This window comes from Chlorocebus sabaeus, chromosome 4 (assembly GCF_047675955.1).
Source record: "Chlorocebus sabaeus isolate Y175 chromosome 4, mChlSab1.0.hap1, whole genome shotgun sequence".
NCBI classification, from domain to species: domain Eukaryota; kingdom Metazoa; phylum Chordata; class Mammalia; order Primates; family Cercopithecidae; genus Chlorocebus; species Chlorocebus sabaeus.
The window spans coordinates 51854881-51875509 of record NC_132907.1 but is presented as its reverse complement, the minus strand read 5'-3'; the positions used below and the strand labels follow the sequence as shown (position 1 = coordinate 51875509).

The window sequence follows — 20629 nt, the reverse complement described above, 5'->3', positions numbered from 1 at the left end:
GAGTTAGCTGTGTTCTGAACAGTCTCGAGATTATTCTCTCATTAGTAAGAGCTGTGAGAGCTGCAGCCAGTTCCTCATCTTTGTATTTGTGGCTCCCTTTATAGCCCCTGGAACACAGTAGGGTATCAAAACATGCTTGCTAAATTTTGGGATCAGGTTTTATAATAGTAAACAATAATGTTTGATTAAGTAATTCTATAATTGTAACCATTGATGCTTTGTAAATACCATGTTTGACTCACATGCATTTCGATTTCACAATGGATATGAAAAGGAAGAAATAATCTACAGAAAGAATACAACAAAGAAGGACCCGTTTTACATTCATTCCGATTAAGGTTATCTTTCAATCCATGATAAAATCTACAATGATAATATTGTTAAAATCTGAGCAAATTACTTTCAACCAGATACTGTCTAAACATTAACTTTTGCTATCAAAAGTATTCCTGATAGTTACTTTGTAAAATGAGAGCACATTTGGCTTCCATTTCAGAGGTAATTAATAAAGGCTACAGGGATAGATAACGTGCCAAGGGTCACTCATCTAGAATGGCATATAACTTCTCTGTAACTTAGCCACTGGGGCCTGAGACTTTAGCTTCTTGCTATTGTACACAGAAGTGCTGAAATCTTTTTCTTTTTTGGAGACAGGCTCTTATTCCATTGCTCAGGCTAGAGTACAGTGGCTCAATCTCAGCTCACTGCTGCCTCAACTTCCTGGCCTCAGGTGATTCTCCTGCCTCAGTCTTTCAAGTAGCTGGGACTACAGTTAGGTGCCACCACGCCCAGCTGATTTTTGCATTTTTCTTTTTCTGAGACAGAGTTTGGCTCTGTCACCCAGGCTGGAGTGCAGTGGCCGCAATCTCGGCTCACTGCAAGCTCCGCCTGCCGGGTTCACCCCGTTCTCCTGGCTCAGCCTCCTAAGTAGCTGGGACTACAGGCGCCTGCCACCATGCCCGGCTATTTTTTTTTTCTTTTCTTTTCTTTTCGTGTTTTTAGTAGAGACAGGGTTTCACTGTGTTAGCCAGGATGGTCTTGATCTCCTGACCTCATGATCCAGCCACCTCGGCCTCCCAAAGTGCTAGGATTGGAGGTGTGATACACCGCCCCCGGCCGGTATTTTTCGTAGAGACAGGATTTTGCCATGTTGCCCAGGCTGGTCTCCTGTTCCTGGGCTCAAGAGATCTGCCTGCCTTGGCCTCCAAAAGTGTTGAGATTACAGCTGTGAGCCACTGCACCTGGTCGAAATCTTCTTAATATAACAATTCAGCAGTAGACGACAAAACTGGGAAAGACCATACTAACAATTGGGCAACTATGCTTACCCTGCTCCTCAATAACATCCCAAATCATCCTTTGCACATTCCCTCCCAAGTTTTTCTTTGCTGATACATAAGGTTTCAGTCTGCTCTAGGACCAGCAATGTGATTTGGTGCAGCAATGAACTTTCTATAAGAAAGTCAGGCACCATAAAAACAGCTTTTCCTCCACAGGCATAGTAGTACTTTTTCCTTTCATTTCCTAAACCAAACTGTCACTAATCTAGATAATTTCATCCCAGCTGATAAAATTTTTTGTTAACATCATTAATTCCATCTTCTGAGAAAATTTGCTCCTAAGACTAAAGTCATCACCCAGTTTCTTGTTATCTGCTTAGAACCACCCAAGAGAGCAGAAGAGTATAAAAATGCAAACACTGGAGATTTCTGAGTTCCTGATACTCTGTCACCAATTGTGAGATGGATGCAATGAAGCAGCACTTTCCCCCTGGGGTGCAGCAGGAGTAGGACTTTCCTCTGGGGTGCAACAGGCCTGGGATTCAACAGACCAGGCACCAGGACACCAGAGGCCACCAATCCTGAGCCCAGGGGATTATGTGCCCTGTCAGCTCCCTTGTATGTTATTGTACACATACACCCAAATTCTGCAATACTTTAAATTCAGCAATTCAACAGCAGAAGACAAAACTGGAAGAGTGAAAGACCACATTAAGAATTAGGCAATGAGGCCAGGCGTGATGGCTCCTGCCTTTAATCCTAGCACTTTGGGAGGCCGAGGCAGGCAGGCCATTTGAGGTCAGGAGTTCCAGACCAGCCTGGCCAACATGGTGAAACATGGTCTCTACTAAAAATACAAAAATTAGCCAGGCATGGTGGTGGGGGCCTGTAATCCCAGCTACTTGAAAGGCTGAGTCAGGAGAATCACTTGAGCCCAGGAGGTGGGGGTTGCAGTGAGCCGAGATTGTGCCACTGCATTCCAGCCTAGGAGACAGAGCAAGACCCCATCTCCAGGGGCGGGTGAGTAGGGGCATGGAGAATTGCACAATGACCAGCCTGGGCAACATGGTGAAACCCCATCTTTGCAAAAAAATGCAAAAAAAAAAAAAAAAAAAATTGGCCAGGTATGTTGGCACATTCTTGTTCCCAGCTACTCTGGAGGCTGACCAGGGATGATCATTTGAGCCTGGGTGGTCCAGGCTGCCAAGAGCATGACACTGCATTCCCACCAGAGCTCCAGAGAAAAACAATGTCTCATTAAAAAAAAAAAAAAAAAAGACAATGAATAGGCAAAGTATCCTAAGGGCGGGGAGGGGGGGAGCCTGAGGCATCACATTATCCAACTTGAAACTATTCTGTAAGGATGCCATTATCCTAAGCAAATTAATGCAGAAACAAATATTGCATGTTGTCACTTATAAGTGGGAGCTAAACCTGGTACAAAGGGACATAAAGATGAGAATAATAGCCCACTGGGGACTCCAAAAGGAGAGAGGGAAGAAGATAAGGGGGTAGAGGCTGAAAAACTTCCTCTTGGGGACTTAGTAGTTCACTCTCTGGGTGATGGGATCAATAGAAGCCTCAGAATCACACAATATATTCTTTTAACAAACCTACACATGTACCCCCGAATCTAAAATTAAAATGCAACATGAGTCAACATAACACAGAATAATAATATAATAAAATACACAAAAAATGATATTTTGATTAAAAAATTTGGCAACCACCCTGGCCTGCTCCTCAGTAACATCGTGATCCTTTAGGCATCTAACAAGCATTACTCTGGGGTAGAAAGGGACCCAGTGTGCTCCAGTACCAGCAATGCATTTGGGGGCAGTAAGGAACTTTCTAACCAGGGTCTCCCCAAAAACCTTTCTCTCCACAAGAAAGGTAGTATTTTTTCTTTTCAATCCCTAAAGCAAACTATTTAACTAGATAACTTCATCACAGATGATGGGACTTTGCGTTAATCTTATTAATTCCATGTCCTGATGTAATTTGCTCCTAAAATTAAGGTTCCCACCCACCTCCCTTACAATCTGATTTGGACCGCCCATGAGGCCAAAAGAGTATAAAAACGAGATGTTGTCCCAGATACCCGGTGTCAGTTGCTGAAAGAAGACCGCAATGGAGTTGCTGTCTCCCCTCCGAGTTTGGTAGGCCCGGGATTCCGCAAAGAAGGCGGCGGGGCCAGATACCTCCAGCCCCCAGCTCAGTACATTCGGTGTCCTGGATGCTCCCTTCCTGTCCTTACCATTGCGAGCCCTCCTGGGACGGCCTAGAGTTCCACTGGGACCTACTTTCGCTTCCCGCGTGCTTCTTCGCTGAAACTGCCGGCGAAAAGGTGTCTTTCCAAGCCTCAGAGCACCTTGAGACGTGCAGAGCACCTTGAGACCCTGAGGCGAAGGATCGCCTGCTCTGGATTCCGCGCCCGAATCCCAGGAGGAGCCATAGGAGCCCTCAGGAGAGCAAGAGGATGCACAGGGTCTCAACGGACTCCCGCCCCCGCAGTCTCCCTTGCAATTCGGCCCTCGCTCAGAGGACATACGACTGGAGCCGGAGACGTCCGTCTGGGGAGACCTTTCAGAGTGTCAGCCTACTAGTGTTCCCCGAAGCCACCAACCAAAGTTCCAAGAATGCTGGCTACAGATTGCATGTGCTGGGGGCAGACGCCCTAAGACTGGGTCCACCACCTGCTTTTGGAGTCCTGAGCCCTGAGACTTCCTCTGAGACCTCCCATTGGATGATCCTCTTGTTAAAAAAAAAAAAAAAAAAAAAGTTACAGTAACACCTGAGTTCTCTCAAATGCGAAGGAAGAAGTTTTGCCTTGAGATCACTTTGTGCCTTTTTCTTTCCCCTTCTCAACAAAATTGTACACAAATGTGAAAATTCTGTTACCTGGGTTCCTGCTGATGATGTTGAGTAAGGATGAGACTCAGGGGTGGGGTGTCTAGTTGCTGGTGCCAAGACTGGCAGGAAACCTTGGGTCACCTAGATTTGCTGGTTGCAGAGCAAAATAAAATTTAAAAAGTGGTGCGTTTTATGCAGAGATTGGAGGGGAGGATCGGCCAGGGGTTGTGCACAGCAGGTGACTCACAGGCTGGGCCTACAGGAAACCGAGAGACCAGGCAGCAGACCTGAGAGCTTACTGCAGGAAATTCTCCTGTTCCAAGACCCTGAAACTTTTTCCCTCTGAGGCTTTGCGCCCTTCTATCTTGAGACCTTGCTAAACTCATGAGTTCTGGAAGTTTGCTTTCAGACTTAATTTTTTTTTTTTTTTTGAGACAGAGTCTCCTTCCCCCCAGGCTGGAGTACAGTGGCGCGATCAAGGTTCACTGCAACCTCCGCCTCCCGGGTTCAAGCGATTGTCCTGCATCAGCCTCCCGAGTAGCTGGGACTATAGGCGCGTGCCAGCACGCCCACCTAATTTTTTTTTTTTCTTTTTTAGTAAAGACGGGGTTTCACCATGTTGGCCAGGATGGTCTTGATCTCCTGACCTCATGACCCCCTTGCCTCCGCCTCCCAAAGTGCTGGGATTACAGGCATGAGCTTCCGCACCCTGCCTGCTTTTAGACTCTTAGATTTTCTACATAGGCTCATGTTCTGTAAGTATGGACAGTTTCATTTTTTCGCTTCCAATGTATATGCTTTTTAACTCCTTTCCTCACCTTATTTCACTGGCAAACAATTCCAGTACCTTGTTGAATAGAAATGGTTCCAGCGAATGTCTTGGTCTTGTTCCTGATTTCATGGGAAAAGCATCGAGTCTGTCACTATTACACACAATATTAGCTACAGGTTTTTGTAGATGTTCTTTGTATGGTTGAGGAAATTTCCTCTATTCCCACATTGCTGAGAGTTGGTTTTTAAATTTTAAATCATGAATGGGTATAGATTTTCTTAAATGCTTTTTGTGGTTGAGGCTGCAGTGAACTATGCATGTGCCAAGGCAATCCAGCATGGGTGACAGAGTGAGACCTTCCCTCAAAAAACAAAAAAGCCAAAAATACTGAGGAGTAGCCCTTTAGCAGTTTCTTGCTTTCTCTAACTCCACTCATTCTCTTGCCTCTCCTGAGATAGAAATGGTAATGCTTTCTTCTAGGGCCAGGTCTGGAGTGCTCCCTACCTTTTGTTTCCTTTAACCTGTCCATACATGCGCATTGTAAGTAGTCAGTTACTGTATTAAACTCTTCGCAGCTACCCCTTTAGAGTGCACATCTGTTTTATGCAGCAATGTTAATGATACAGGTTCCACTGGCAAGTATAAAATTACTCCAAAATATTTAGGAAAGCAAGATATTTAATTCTGGGGCATTTCAGAGTTTGGACAAAGAAAGATGATAGAGCATTGGAGTAAACAGATGGGGTGTCTGCCGAAGCAAAAGAAAAAGACAGTGACATAACATGGAAGCTGAAGAAATACATTTGTTATACAAAGTGCTGATGAGAGGTTGAAGATTGTGGAAATAGGAAAATGAAATGGTGGAATATAAGTTTCATTGTGCAGGATTCACTGGGGTTGCTTGCGGGAAACTAGGAGGACAGAAACATTTCCAAATAAGGAAAGAAGCATAGGCAGCAAGCTAGGACGTGCCTGAGCATGCCTGGACATGTCTGGGCATGTCCAGGCAGATCAGAGAACAAATGGGTTAGGCCTTCTGAAAACTGGAGATACAGAATATACAGTTCTTATGCTACATTTTAACTTTTTATTTAACAATAATTTAAAATAAACAAGAAAAATGCAAGAATGAACCACAGAAATCCAGCATACCTTTTATCTATAGTCCCCAACTTTTAATAATATACCACATTTGGCTCTTCTATCTCTAAAGAATTTGCAAAAAGATTATACAACCTATGGCCAGTGTACTTTAATATTTAGTGTGTATTTCCTAGGAACAGGGATATTTTCTTACATAAGTACAGTACAGTTATCAAATTTAGGGAATTTAACCCTACTGTAATGCATGTATATAATATAAAGCCCATACTCCAGTTTTGCCAATCTTCCTAATAATGCCCTTTACAGCACATATACTCCTCTAGTACATGTTCTAGTCCAGATTCAAGTATCACCTTTTGTTTCTATTTTCCTTTAATATGGAACAGTTCCTTAACTCTTTCATGCCTTAACATTTTGAAGAAAACTGGCCAATTATTTCACTGAATAGTCCTCAAGTTGGGTTTTTTCTAATTTACTCTCTTGTTTAGACTCAGATTATGCATCACCTATTGTGGAATGCCACAGAAGTCATGTTATGCAACTACAAGGCATCACATTTAAAAGTATGCCATATCTTGCTGCTCATTGGTGATGTTTGATCACCCTAGAAAGATATTTGGTATCTCCACTAAAAAGCTACTATTTCCTCCCTCAACTTATAAGCAATCTGTTGGAAATGAAAGCTTGGAGTCGCAAAGAAAACGAGCACTTGAAGAAAAGATTGATCAGTAACGTGAATTTACTTCTGTAGAAGGGTGCTACCTGTAAGCTTGATCGCCATGAGAGCACCCTGAACAAAGGAAAGCAGGGGTTCTTATCCCTGACACATTGGGTCCCTACTGCTGTGTCCTATCTCCATTGGCTGCAGCTGGACTGCATAATCTAGACTGATCCCAATTGGCTAAAAACTTAAACTTTTCTAAATAGGTAAAGGTGCAATGGGCAACAAAGAAAGGGAGGGGGTTGCTTGCGGGAAACTAGGAGGACAGTAACATTTCCAAATAAGGAAAGAAGCATAGGCAGCAAGCTAGAATGTGCCTGGGCATGTCTGGGCATGTCCAGGCAGATCAGGGAACAAATGGGTTAGGCCTTCAATTAATATTACAAGGACATAGGATATGCTTATTCCTTTACTGTATTTAACAACCACCCAGGGGACAACAAAGAGTGATTAGTAGAGTAAAAGATTTGTCACTATGAAACATAAAGGAAACCTGAAAGAAGCTTTTAAGAGGAACTATCCTTCTTAAAACTTATTATTCTTAACAAGAAGGTAAACTTTGAAGAGGAACTTTTATTCTTAAAAATTTTCCCCTCTTGATTTTACATTCTTCCTCTTCAAATCTTTTTAAAATGTCTTGACTCAATTGCTCTTCTTGGTCAGTTAGAAGGAGCAACTTATCCGAATAAGGAAGAGGAAAGTTGAAAAGGATTTTGGTAAGAGCTTTTTCTAAAAGCTTTTGCAGTAATCCATGAATACAAGGTATGATATGACATCCTACAAGGATAAGCACACTTACTGTAAGGGCAGGTGAGGTGAAGACTGAGGACATGAGTCCCTTCCATTTGCCAAACTATCTCTTCATTAAGTTAGTGAAAGGATCATTTATCCCAGAATTTTTAGTTAGTTCACTTGATAAAGCAGTAAGACCTTGTAGTGTTTTTGTTATAGTTCCATCAGGGGCAGTATTATTGTGGATAAAGGTACAACATGGGGTTCCAATCATAATACAAACTCCACCCTTTTCTGCTAGTATCATGTCTAATGCTATTCTATGTTCCCAAGCCATTTGACTGGCGGGTCCTAATTGCTCAGCTATTCCTTTAATAGCATCTCTTATATAATTAACAAACTGTTGCTGGTTGTAGTAAATATAATTTATCCAGTCTACATTTTTACTGATAGTCACCCACCCAAATAATGACTCAAATCCTGCGGCTATTTGATTTTGGGCTTTAAATTCATCTGGTACTCCTTGTGGGACTCCAATCGCATCTATATAAACATTAGGGTCAAAGGACTTACAAGGGACATTTCTTGTGCTCCAGTGTTTGGTTGTTATTTCCTACAGTGTATGAAATGTCAGGGTGAAAGGGACAGTCAATTGAATTAGAGTGCAAGTACCACTCCAGTTACTTGACAGAGTGTCCAGTAAAGGTCCACCACAATACCAGCATACATCTGCTCGAGGATGGATAGGGGCGGATTGATGGGTTAGCTCTTGGAAGTACCTGAGCTCACTGCATCCTGTTAGGTTTCCAAGGAACACAAAGTTTTCCCCCTGTCGTGAGAGACAGGAGGCAAAATTGGCCCTGGAAGATGAAGGCTGGATGGCCCTCAGGGGCTGACCTGCAGGGTGCTGGACCTCAGGGAATAGCAGAGAGAGTGTTTGGCATGATTTATTACCCCAGGCCGTGGGGTCTTGGAAGAGAGCCACCATGCAGTCCATGTCTGGTCAATTAGAAGACCATCCAAGTGGAAAGGGGACAGTTTGGGCCTCTGGTCTACCATGCACACAAGCGTAACAATAGCTTTTATTTAGAACGTGGATGGAATATTTAATCCATTCCAACCAGGTATTTGCATCTTGGTACCCTGTCTCAATTGCTAAAGTTTGCCTTAGGTCTTTTACTCCTACTATGCTACTTTGGTTTTGTCATTGGGTATGAGATGGGTGATTGTTTTAGGAGGATGGGATAGAGAGGTTGAAGCAGCAACAAAGTGTATTTCAAAAAATCCTCTAGGATCTGTTCCTGAGATGTCAGCTCCCATACCATAAATACGACTTAATGATGGGGAAGAGTTTGGGGATGTTGCAATAGTGATAGTAAGCTGTACAGGATTACACTGGTTATGTTGACAATTAGTAGGAGCGGCCTCTTTGGTAAAATGGATATATGGTTTTAAGAACTGACAAAGACTTGTGGGAGCAGTTCAGCCTAGACCTTTGGTGTTCAATAGGACATTAGACCAAGTATAGCAGAGGGACTCTATTTTAGGGGGACAAGAGTCCCATTCCCACCAGTTAATACAACTACTATTCTTGGGATTATTATCTATGTAGGAATTTACTATATCTTTCCAATCTGAGGAAGTCCAAGAGGGGCAGAGATATTTCTCTGAAGCAGTAACTGTCTTTGGTTTTGTAAATATCCACAGGATATGACTAAACAAGCATCAAAGGTAATAATCTGGGGTGGACTTGATCTAGTTACCTTAATTATAAGATGGGGAGCAGTTAAGGAAAAGAAAAGAAGAGATAGGTAGATTAAGCTTTTTTCTTTAACATTACTTTGGTGGGAGTTGACCCTGGGACAACCATCCATGGCTTTGGACAAGGTAATTGCTTTTTAACTGGAGTATAATGAGTTCACCCTTTCTCAGTGGCTCGGACTGCTGTCTTAGTTGTTATGAGCATCACATAGGGTCCTTCCCAGGTAGGCTCAAGTTTTCCCTCTTTCCAGCCTTTGATCAGAAGGTGATCTGTGGGTTGGTGTTGATGGACCGGAAATTGGAGGGGTGGAGTCTGTGCTAGAAAGCCTTGAGTCCTGAGGGTAGAAAGGGTGGAAGAAAGACCAAATAAATGATTTCTAAGGAACTGATCTTTTGTTTCAAACGTGGGAAGGTCAGTAGTAGTGTTTAGGTAAGGCAACCCATAGAGCATTTCATAGGGAGACAGGCCCAGATCTTTCTAAGGGGCAGTTTGGATCCTTAATAAAGCAATGGAAAGGCATTTTGTCTGTGACAACCGAGTTTCTAATATTAATTTGGTTAGATGATTCTTTAGAGTTTGATTCATTCTTTCTACTCTTCCTGAGGAGGGCAGGTGCAAAGGAGATGATATTCCCATTTTATCCCTAGTGCTTGGGTTAGTCCTTTAATAATGTGTGCAGTGAAATGGGTTCCATGATCCAAATCAATGTTCTCTGTTAGTCCAAACCTGGGTATGATGTTCCAATAGAGCTTTGACTACATTACTGGCTGTTGCACTTGGGAAAGGAATGGCTTCTACCCAGTGGGTAAGATGATCTATTATTACTAGTAAATATTTAAGGCGGCCTATTGGGGGCATTTCAGTATAGTCCACTTGAACACTTTGAAATGGGCTGCTACAGAGAAATATCCAGCTAGGCGCCTCCGCTTAAATCCGCCAGCTCCGCTCTAGTAGAAACTGCGACCGAGAAAACACCGACCTGCTGCACTTCTCAAAACTGTGTCTGGAAACTCCTAACCTAACGGTGCTGGGTGTAATGTTGCTAGCACAGAGTCAACAGCCGTGCAGGAACCTAGAAACAACTGGCTGTCACAAAGGACTGTGTGACAGAGAGCAATAGCCGGTTCCAGACACAGCCGGTTTTAGAGAAATGAATGGCATTGTCCTCAAGAAAACACTGGCTCTATGCAAATGTTTGCGACGGAAATACCACCACAAACGCCAGCACAGGCAAACCCGATACTGAGAACCAAGGGGGTCTGCCGAGAGCTGCGCCTCCAAGGAGTAACTGCCAGCCGGCAAAGTGCGAATGGAAACCGGCCACTCCATGCAACGACCCGTACTGCCACGGAAAAGCATCTGACGTCGCCGAGAAGCAGTGAAGCCAGAAGTGGCCACTTTTGAAGAAAAAGGAACGTCACTGACAAACACCCGACTCCCAGAAAGAATCGGTATTTGTTCCAAAACACAGCCGAATAAACCGGGAACCTGCAAAGTGGTTGCACCTATTTCAGACGCAACTGAGGAAACGGGGTCACCCAGAGCCTCAACTTCCTGGGCTCTCGCAAGCCTTTGTAGAAGCAACAGGCAGTGCTGCCAATGAGGAGCATCTGGCGGCAAAACTAGTGGTAATGTCACTGACAAAAGGCCTGTTAGGCAAAAACAGTAATTTTTAGTTTCCAGGGATCATGGGTCAACACAGAGCAGACAGCATAAAGCTGAGGGCTGACAAAAGAAAAATTAGCAACAATTGTTTTTTAAAGGGCAAGTTACCTGAAAATATAACACAATAGAAATACATTTGGAAAAATTCATTGAATGAAAATCAAAGCTAAGCAAAACATAAAAACCTGACTCTGCAAAGAGGAAAATGCAAACACTTCTAAACAGTGTGGTTTCACAGCTGTAATATTGCTGTCAGGCCTATATCAATATCTGCTTGATCTAAACCTGGACTTCTAACGGATTGCAGGCACTGCTAAACCAACACTTGCTACTCCTAAAAGATCTTCTTCACTGACATGCCCCGACATCTAGTTTAAAACTCATAGGCATAACTAAAGCAGGATAAGAAATTATGAAACCTAAACTAAGAAGTCACAGGCATGGTTATGCTAGTATTGGTTTGGACTAAATCTGGACTTGCAAGAGCTAAGAAACTGCATTCCCGCGGGCACTTAGAATCCAAAAATGAACTTGTTACTCTATAAGAAATCCCTATCCCAGGACTCGCTCAGAATAAGACATTTTTAAAGCAGGATTAAGCACTTTTATCACAGGCAAAATAAACTGATACTTGTTCCACTTAAATTCAGACTCGCTGTGCAGAGAAATCACAATCAGGGCTATATTCTGATGTATAGGAGGTTTAAAAATCCCATCAAGGCAGACAAAGCAGGCAGGGCCAACCCAGACCTCCTCAGCCTGCTGAAATTGCTAAAGCAAGTTGTGGTATGATTAAATAATTGGCAGTTTTCTTATAAACCACACTATTTATTCCAAAGAAAAAGAAACAGAAAGTGCTGCTATACCTAAGACCCATGAATAAGTAGTCTTATTTATTTATTTATTTGTTTATTTAGAGACAGGGTCTCGCTCTGTTGGATTGCAGTGTCGGAAACTCGACTCACTGCAGCCTAGACCTCCTGAGCTCAAGTGGTCCTCCCATCTCAGTCTCCCCAGTACCTGAGACTACAGGTGCATGCCACCATGCCCAGCTAATCTTTGTATTTTTTGTAGCAACGAATCTCACCATATTGCCCAGGCTGGTCTCAAACTCCCGCGCTCAAGCAATCCGCATGCTTCAGCAGCCCAAATTGCTGGGATTACCGGTATGAGCCACGCCGCACCGTCTGAAAAAATAATCTTAAGAAGTGGTCATCGGTGTGGTTGTATTAATATAAGTAATTGCCTGGTCCTTCCATGAGAAATAGCAAAGACTGATGAACCCCTCAATCTTTTTTTTTTTTTTTTGAGACAGAATCTTGCTCTGTCGCCCAGGCTGGAGTGCAGTGGTGCGATCTCGGCTCACTGTTAGTTCCTCCCGTGTTCATGCCATTCTCCTGGCTCAGCCTCCCAAGTAGCTGGGACTATAGGCGCCCACCACCACCCCCGGCTAATTGTGTGTGTGTGTGTGTGTGTTTATATATTTTTTAGTAGAGACAGGGTTGCACCGTGTTAGCCAGGATAATCTCGATCTCCTGACCTCGTGATTCGTCCGCCTTGGCCTCCCAAAGTGCTGGGATTGCAGGTGTGAGCCACCGTGCCCGGCCAAACCCCTCAATCTTACGACTGCAAATAAAATACCTCAGTGTGAAACACAATGAATTGCTATACTGTAAAAACAAAGGCAGCTGTTAAAACAAAAATAAAATTAGTAATTAAAAAGACGTTCTAATAACCCAAAGATGTGAAATAAAATTAAATGAAAACAAACATGATATACTTAAAAAGCAATAACTTGAAAAATAGTACAAATATAATTAAAAATAAAATGGAAAACAAAGTTTAAATATGCCAACACTCTGAATAATTCTAAAATCATAAAATAGATTTCTCAGAGTTGAAACGGATAGAAATAAAATTGTTAAATGAAACATATAATGAAATAAACATAAATGTTCAAAATAAACGGAAACTGCAATAAGCGACCGGACACCATGGAGAAAGGTCAGGAAAAAGAAAATTTTAAAATTGACCATGAGCACTGAAAGCACATCTAAATGTATTTTTACTTTCTAAATGAAGACATTTTGTAACTGAGAATCTTTTCAAGGAGGAGAATCCAAAATGGCTCCTGCTGCTATCTAAAGCTTCTTGACTCCAAAGGTCCCTGGGCAGCACCCCCAGCGTACAGAGAATGGGCACAACCAAGGTGATGAATCCACTCCAGGCAGCCTGAGAAACCCAGGTGGTGGCACCACCACTTCAAGACAGGAGGATGGCGGCACCCTGAAAGGCGCCCGACTTCAGAGGCCTGGGTTTCATGCTATTTGTCCCTGGAGTGGGGAGGACTGCACCAGGGAAGCTGCTGGAGCGTGAATCTGTGGGCTTCCTCTGAGCTGTCCACCTCTTCTACAGGTGCCTCTTACAGCTTCTGTGTCCCGGGCCAACTGAACTCGTGGGCTCCATTGTACTTGGTTCTAAGGTGCCCTGAACTCCGGGAAAGAGTCCGTTTTGCGGGTAGACTCCAGGTAGCCGCCAGCAAGGACTGGAAAGCAGTCCCAAATCACAGCTGTCCAATGAGTACTCTCCTGCTACTGGATACATAGAAAGAGGCCACGGACCACAATCTTTTGAACTCACAATAGGCGGAGGCTGGGGCTCTGGCGCCACCTCTGCGGAATCCGAAACATGCTTCACACAGCCAAGAAAATGTTGCTCCATTGCTTAAGCCTCAGACCAGGAGGAAACAAATGTTTGCTCTGATTGAGGAGGGACAGCCTTCAGCGCTACCATCACTCTGTGTGGGAAAAAAAGAGATCAGACTGTTACTGTATCCATGTAGAAAGAAGTAAACATAGGAGACTCCATTTTGTTCTGTACTAAGAGAAATTCTTCTGCCTTGAGATCCTGTTAATCTGTAACACTAGCCCCAACCCTGTGCTTGCAGAGATATGTGCTGTGTTGACTCAAGGTTTAATGGATTTAGGGTTGTGCAGGATGTGCTTTGTTTAAAAAAAAAAAAAAAAAAAGTGCTTGAAGGCAGTATGCTTGGTAAAAGTCATCACCATTCTCTAACCTCGAGTACCCAGGGACACAAAACACTGCGGAAGGCCGCAGGGACCTCTTCCTAGGAAAGCCAGGTATTGTCCAAGGTTTCTCCCCATATGATAGCCTGAAATATGGCCTCATGGGAAGGGAAAGACCTGACCTTCAGTCCAACACCCATAAAGGGTTTGTGCTGAGGAGGATTAGTAAAAGAGGAAGGCCTCTTTGCAGTTGAGATAAGAGGAGGGCATCTGTCTCCAGCTCATCCCTGGGAATGGAATGTCTTGGTGTAAAACCCAGTCTTAGGTTCTATTTACTGAGATAGGAGAAAACTGCCTTATAGCTGGAGGTGAGACATGCTGGTGGCAATACTGCTCCTTAATGCACCGAGATGTTTGTGTAAAGTCAAACATAAATCTGGCCTACGTGCACATTAAGGCACAGCACCTTTCCTTAAACTTATTTATGACACAGAGATCTTTACTCACATGTTTTCCTGCTGACTCTCCACCATTACCCTATAGTCCTGCCACATCCCCCTCTCTGAGATGGTAGAGACAGTGATCAAAAAGTACCGAGGGAACTCAGAGACCAGTGCTGGCGCTGGTCCTCCCTATGCTGAGCTCTGGTCCCCTGGGCCCACTTTTCTTTCTCTATACTTTGTCTCTGTGTCTTATTTCTTTTCTCAGTCTCTCTTCCCAACTGATGAGAAAGACCCACAGGTTGTGGAGGGGCTGGCCACCCCTTCACTCTGGGTATTTATGCTTTCCAGAGCCCGTGGGCAGAGGCCAGCCAGATATTAAGAAACTCAATAGGCTGGGTGTGGTGGCTGACGCCTGTAATCCCAGCACTTTGGGAGGCCGAGGTCAGGAGTTCGAGACCAGTTTGACCAACATGGTGAAACCCCGTCTCTACTAAAAGTACAAAAATGAGCCAGGCATGGTGGTGCGGGCCTGTAATCCCAGCCACTCAGGAGTCTGAGGCAGGAGAATTGCTTGAACCTGTGAGGCGGAGATCACAGTAAGCCGAGAAGGAAGGAAGGAAGGAAGGAAGGAAGGAAGGAAGGAAGGAAGGAAGGAAGGAAGGGAGGGAGGGAGGGAGGGAGGGAGGGAGGGAAGGGAAAGAAAACAAATGTACGAAAATTAGTAGACACATGAAAAACGGTTATGTACATGAGAGTACATAAAACCATAACCGTAATTCCGACAGAAAAACATCGCGAGAAAAGAAACCAAAATGAAACGGACACTAAGCAAACCTTAGACAGAAATAGTGCTACAGAACCCTGGGATTAAAGAGCGCTTCAGGGGACAAAAACAATAAGCACTGCTGCCACCAGAAAACTGTGCGCTAGGGCTCTTTCCTACTAATGACCTCGCTAACGAGAAACTGAACGTAGCAAGTGCCAGCACCCTGCGTATAGCACTGGTGTTGCCAAACAAATACCCGTTTTTGCACCGCAAATGGTGCTGCTAGAGAGAATCTGCAGACTCTTAGAGAAGGGTGGTGCTTCCCCACCCGAACATCCTGCCTGGAGGAATGAACCGACTCAGTTGAAATGTTTTTTGACATTTTAATATGTTTTAATCCGTTTAATGTATTTTAACCCATTTTAATGTGTTGTGACAGAAAAAGCTCCGGCTAATGGTACTACGGAATTACTAGCAGGTACAGAGGCTCGTGCAATCACCGTTCTGCGACATAAAAACAAGCTTCAGGAAGTTCCTACAAGATACTAGCGGTGCTAGAACCCAGAAAGTGACAGCACAAAGAACTTGCCGGTCCTGCGAAAGGAAAATGTCACTTTAGGCGCTAACAATGGTGCAGCAACTGAGAAAACGCCAAGTGAGCACTACTGGCAAAAGTGATGATGCTAATCCGTCAGCTTCGCGTAAGAAGCACAGACACTAGACAGAACCCGGGACTTAACACCAGAGAACCTGAGATTGAGCTGGGCTCTCCAGCTACTGAAAGAATGGAAGTCGAGGAACACGAAGCTGAGACACTCTCAAAATTAAAAGAAAAAAACACATAACATTTAAATAAAAATCTAATTTTAGGCGTAGCTAAAATTTTAGGCGTAGCTAAAATAAAATGGTGGTTCACGCTTGTAATCCCAGCACTTTGGGAGGCCGGGGCAGGTGGATCACCTAAGGTCAGGAGTTTGAGACCAGCCTGGCCAATATGGAGAAACCCCGTCTCTACTAAAAATATAAAAAGTCAGCCGGATGTGGTGGCGGGCACCTGTAGTCAACAGCTACTCAGGAGGCTGAGGCAGGAGAATCGCTTGAACCTGGGAGGTGGAGGTTGTGGTGAGATGAGATCGTGCCATTGCACCAGCCTGGGCAACAAGAGCAAAACTGTCAAAAAAAAAAAAAAAAAAAAAAAAAAAAAAAAAAAAGAAAAGAAAAGAAAAGAGAAGAAAAGAAAAGAAAAAAGAAAGAAAGAATTTTAAAATCATTAAAGTCTAAAGTGCAAGTAAAAATGAAAAAGCAAACACACTGGTAACATCGTTCTCAGAGCAAAAGACACAAAAAAGCAAAAATTACAAAGAATCAACCTTACAAAGAAATTACTAACCTTGCGAAACGATGCAGTCCTACAATTAGGATAGCTATGTCAGAGCTGAACCCGTACGTATTACACCTAAGTCTAAATTTCCTTCAACAAAAACAAAAACAAACCAGTCGTGGTTAAACCTGTTTAACTACTAGCGAAAAATCGCAGGAGCTGGTATATCCCTACTTGGTCCACAAGAGAAAAAGTCGAGTTGAACGAGACTTGCTACTGTCAAACAGAGCTTGGTAAAACGGAGAAATCGCATTGGCCGGCATTTCCTGACTTCCAGGGGAGTTTCAAAAACACAGGAATAGCTAAGGCGGGACCTGCTATTGCGAAACCAAACATGATAACAATGCTCCCCGTCATTGTTAAACTGGTCATCACTAAACCTAAAAAAATCGCAATTGCTGTTACACAGATTTCTACAGGAGTTAAACATCCCCTGCGCAGCTAAAGCAGGGCTTACTAGTATGAAACCGTAACTTGCTAGGACCAAGAAACTTGAGGCAGGGCTAACTCCGGGATTGTTTGATGAGAAATCCGAGCCTACAGGAAACCCGAAGCTGCTGGGGAAAAAATAAAGGGGGGGGGGGGGGGGTCATAGGGTAACTCTGCCTTTCTAGGACGAGACAGTGACTTCCTACGACCTAGAAATCGCAGCCAGGGCTAGACCAGTGTTTGTCCTAAGTCGGGACTCCCTTGGGCTGAGAAATCACATTTTGGCTATTCCTCGACTTTGAACAGAGGCAGAAAAGGCAGGCACCGCGAAATCGAAACTTGCTAAAACCAAGAAGCCAACGACTCACGAAACCGCAGGGTCCTGCGACAGAGGCGCGAGCGGACTTCTGGAGGCCGAGTCAGAGCCGGTGCAGCGGCGCTGGAGGCGCTGGGAAGAGACCGCGCCCGCGCAGCTCCCCTGCCACCGTCTCTGAGAAGCGGCGGGCTCCCCCCAGCCAGCGCCGCCTCCTCCGGGAACACCAGACTCGATGCAACTGGAGCAGCTGCGATGCGGCATCCCTCAGATTGACGACCTGATCGCTGCCGCCATCGAGAAAATGAAGGCTCCCACCAACGAGCTGTGCCGCGACCAGGAGACCTCGGCTTGGCGAGATGGCAGTACTGGGAACCTGTGAGTGACGGCAGCCGACTGGGTTGTCAAGGACAACATTCGTTTTGATGCAACCAATGGTGCTGTCAAAAAGAAACCATCGACTCAGAAAAAAAGAGAGGTTCGGCCACCAAGAAACTCCGTACAAGTGCTGTGACAGAAAAACCTCCGGCTCGGCACCGCTGGCGAAACAGTCAATGGGAACCCCGGGTCCTGCGACCGTGAAGCCTGCACTAGAGGGCCTCGGATGGAGAAAGCGACGCACAGAGACCAGGAAACTGTGCACAGCACAACTAGCAGTAGACACAAGCGGAAAAGTGTCTGGTTGGCTCTCTGGGAGAAAGTGCGGATAAGAAACGGAGACTTGTTGCAGGGACCAGCGCAGCCACTGAAGGAGGTTACCCATATGGCGATGGTGCCAGCGAAACACACACGGCGGTTTGGACGACACCCATGGGGATGGCACAGAGAAACATGCGCTGTCACTAAAGTACATCCAGCTCCGCGCAACCAGTGGTTCGACGATTGAGAAAGCGCCAGTTGGGCTCTACTAGAAACTTCTGAAAACAGTCCTCCCACAGCAGCTATCAGACCCACCACAGACAAACGCTTTTAGGAAGCACCCAACGGTGCTGAGACAGGCCTGGGCCGGCACAAAGCGCAGAGCGGTGCGGGTACCGAGAAACACCAAACTCGGTGAAATTAACCTAGCCGTCACTGTATCCACTGGCTTCGCAGGTTGCTACCGGCGAAGGTGCTGTGGGGAAACTGCAGACTCAATTCACGGATTTATACTACGTGGCGCAGGCAGGGGAGGTTGTAGGGGGAGACACCAGCGAAGTTGTGAAACCAGCTGCCCTGGGACCCAACAAGCACCTGCCCGCAGCAAATGCCTGTGCTGTTGCAAAAGACAACTTTTGGCGCAAGGAATGTTGCCGCCAGAGAGCATCCGGTAACTCTGACAGAGGAGTGGCGATGCCATTGAGAAACCGCTGGAGCCAGGAAAAGGAGCGGTACAGTCACCGACCAACTGCGCGCTAGGTGCCACCAACGTACTGCCAGCTCTACCCACTCTCGATTCTCATGTCTGTCCCCTAAAGCTTAGGAAAGTCTGGTTTCGGTTTTGTTTTGTTTTGTTTTTCTTTCTTTTTTAGATAGTGTCATGCTGTTATTTTCTTGTGGCCTTGGGTAAATTCTGGAGACCGGGATTAAACCCAAGATATATTATATTTCCATCGTTAGAATAAAGATTTAGAGTTACCATCTTGAATGTAATATCACTGTTTTATTTCTTTCATATTGTTTTTGAAGTTTGCAAATCTTTTCTATTTCCAGCTGCTGAGACAATACTTTTGAAAGCTGATGTTACCTCTAGCGGCGAAACAAGAGCCAGCTATTAAGCAGCCAGAAAGCTACAGTAATTGAATGCGTGACCATTTCTCTTTTAGCACGTTCTCTGTTTTCCTCTTCCAGAAGTTGTAAACGTCTATTTAGTTTGATTATCTGTCGTTTTGGTGAAGCTGCATCTACAACAGTTAGGTCATCTGACGTTACTTCAATTGTTGTATCTATATTTGAAATGCCATACGAGAATCATCTCTGACCAGCTATCCATTTTGGCGAACAGCATTTTCACTCATAGACCGCTCTCTTTTTAGTTTGCCGACTGCACGGATTTCTTCATTTTGAGGGGTTTTGCAGGTCTTTCTAAATCCAGAAAATCTAGTGGTCTTTCACTTAGTGTAAGTACATGAGGTGTTGTTTTTAGTGTCAGGGATTTAAAGGGAGTTGACTGAATAAGGTCAAAATCTGCTAGTCTTGAAAATGAAACATATTCATTATTTCCTGCGACAACAATCCACTCCAGGACCTGCACTATCACACTAGCATTTGGAACTCCTTGGAATCCTTGTTCCAGGTCGGCGTTTGGCGGTGCTACTTTTAACTTTTCTGGGACCGTCATTCGCTGACTAATGCCTTCAGTATACTGCATTTTGTACTGAATTCGACTAATTTCTGCCATCTCAGCAGCAGTGAGAGAAGGAAGTGCTGCCCCATTCACCAAATATGTACCAATGCTGTTAGGCACCATCTGCTTCTGTGCTTCATGTTAAATCCTTAAACTTGCTTCAATGTGCACGTGCTGGATGGAGAGCCACTTTTGTCCCCCTGGGCCCACAGGAGGGTCCTGGCGAGGACCGCCACCTTCCGGCTCCTGGGGCACTCCAGTGGGCGCTCCCAGAGGCCGCTGGCCGAGAGCACCCCGGCGCCCAGGCACAGCACGGGCAGAGCGGTCCGCAGAGGGCCAGGGCAGATGAGGGAAAGCTCTTTCATGGGTTTTAGGAACAGAAACAACACACTGAGACATGAAAAACTGGCCTGGCTTAAAAGGGTTCCTGGCCTTACAGTTGAGTAAGAAATGTCACTTCCTGGCAGGCCTAGGAACATCAGGATATTTGGAAGCCTTTGACAAAAGGAGAATTCACCCCAATCTATAGGTATTGCAGGCAAAGTATGATAGCAAGATCTTGCCTTGGTTTCCTAGCCATGAGAGGGTTTTCAAAGTGTAATTTAAGATTCCTTATGATAAGGTCCAGAAACTTAAGGAGAGCCTATGTGGTAAACCACTATTCCAGCCGCACTTGTGTACATAATTAGGCCAAGTTTAATGACACTAACTTTATTTTGTAAAGAAATTACTTGGCCAGGCACAGTGGCTCACGCCTGCAATCCCAGCACTTTGGGAGGCCGAGGTGGAAGGATCACGTGAAGTCAGGAGTTTGAGATTAGCCTGGTCAACATAGTGAAACCTCATTTCTACTAAAAATACAAAAATTAGCCGGGCATGGTGGCGGGCGCCTGTAATCCCAGCTACTCGGGGGAGAAATGCTTAAACCCGGGAAGCGGAGGTTGCAGTGAGCAGAGGTCACACCATTGCACTCCAGTCTGGGTGACAAGAGTGAAACTCCATCTCAAAAAAAAAAAAAAAATTACTCTTATTAATACTTTGATGGTTGGGCACGGT

The 20629-nt window shown here is 44.7% G+C and overlaps 2 pseudogenes; both read right to left on the bottom strand.

The window, feature by feature from the left end:
- Window positions 1-12936: 12936 nt before the first annotated feature.
- On the bottom strand, window positions 12937-13610 carry LOC119621482 (annexin-2 receptor-like; annotated as a pseudogene).
- LOC119621481 (mitochondrial fission factor pseudogene) lies at window positions 12937-19837 on the bottom strand (annotated as a pseudogene).
- Between the last annotated feature and the right edge of the window lie 792 nt (window positions 19838-20629).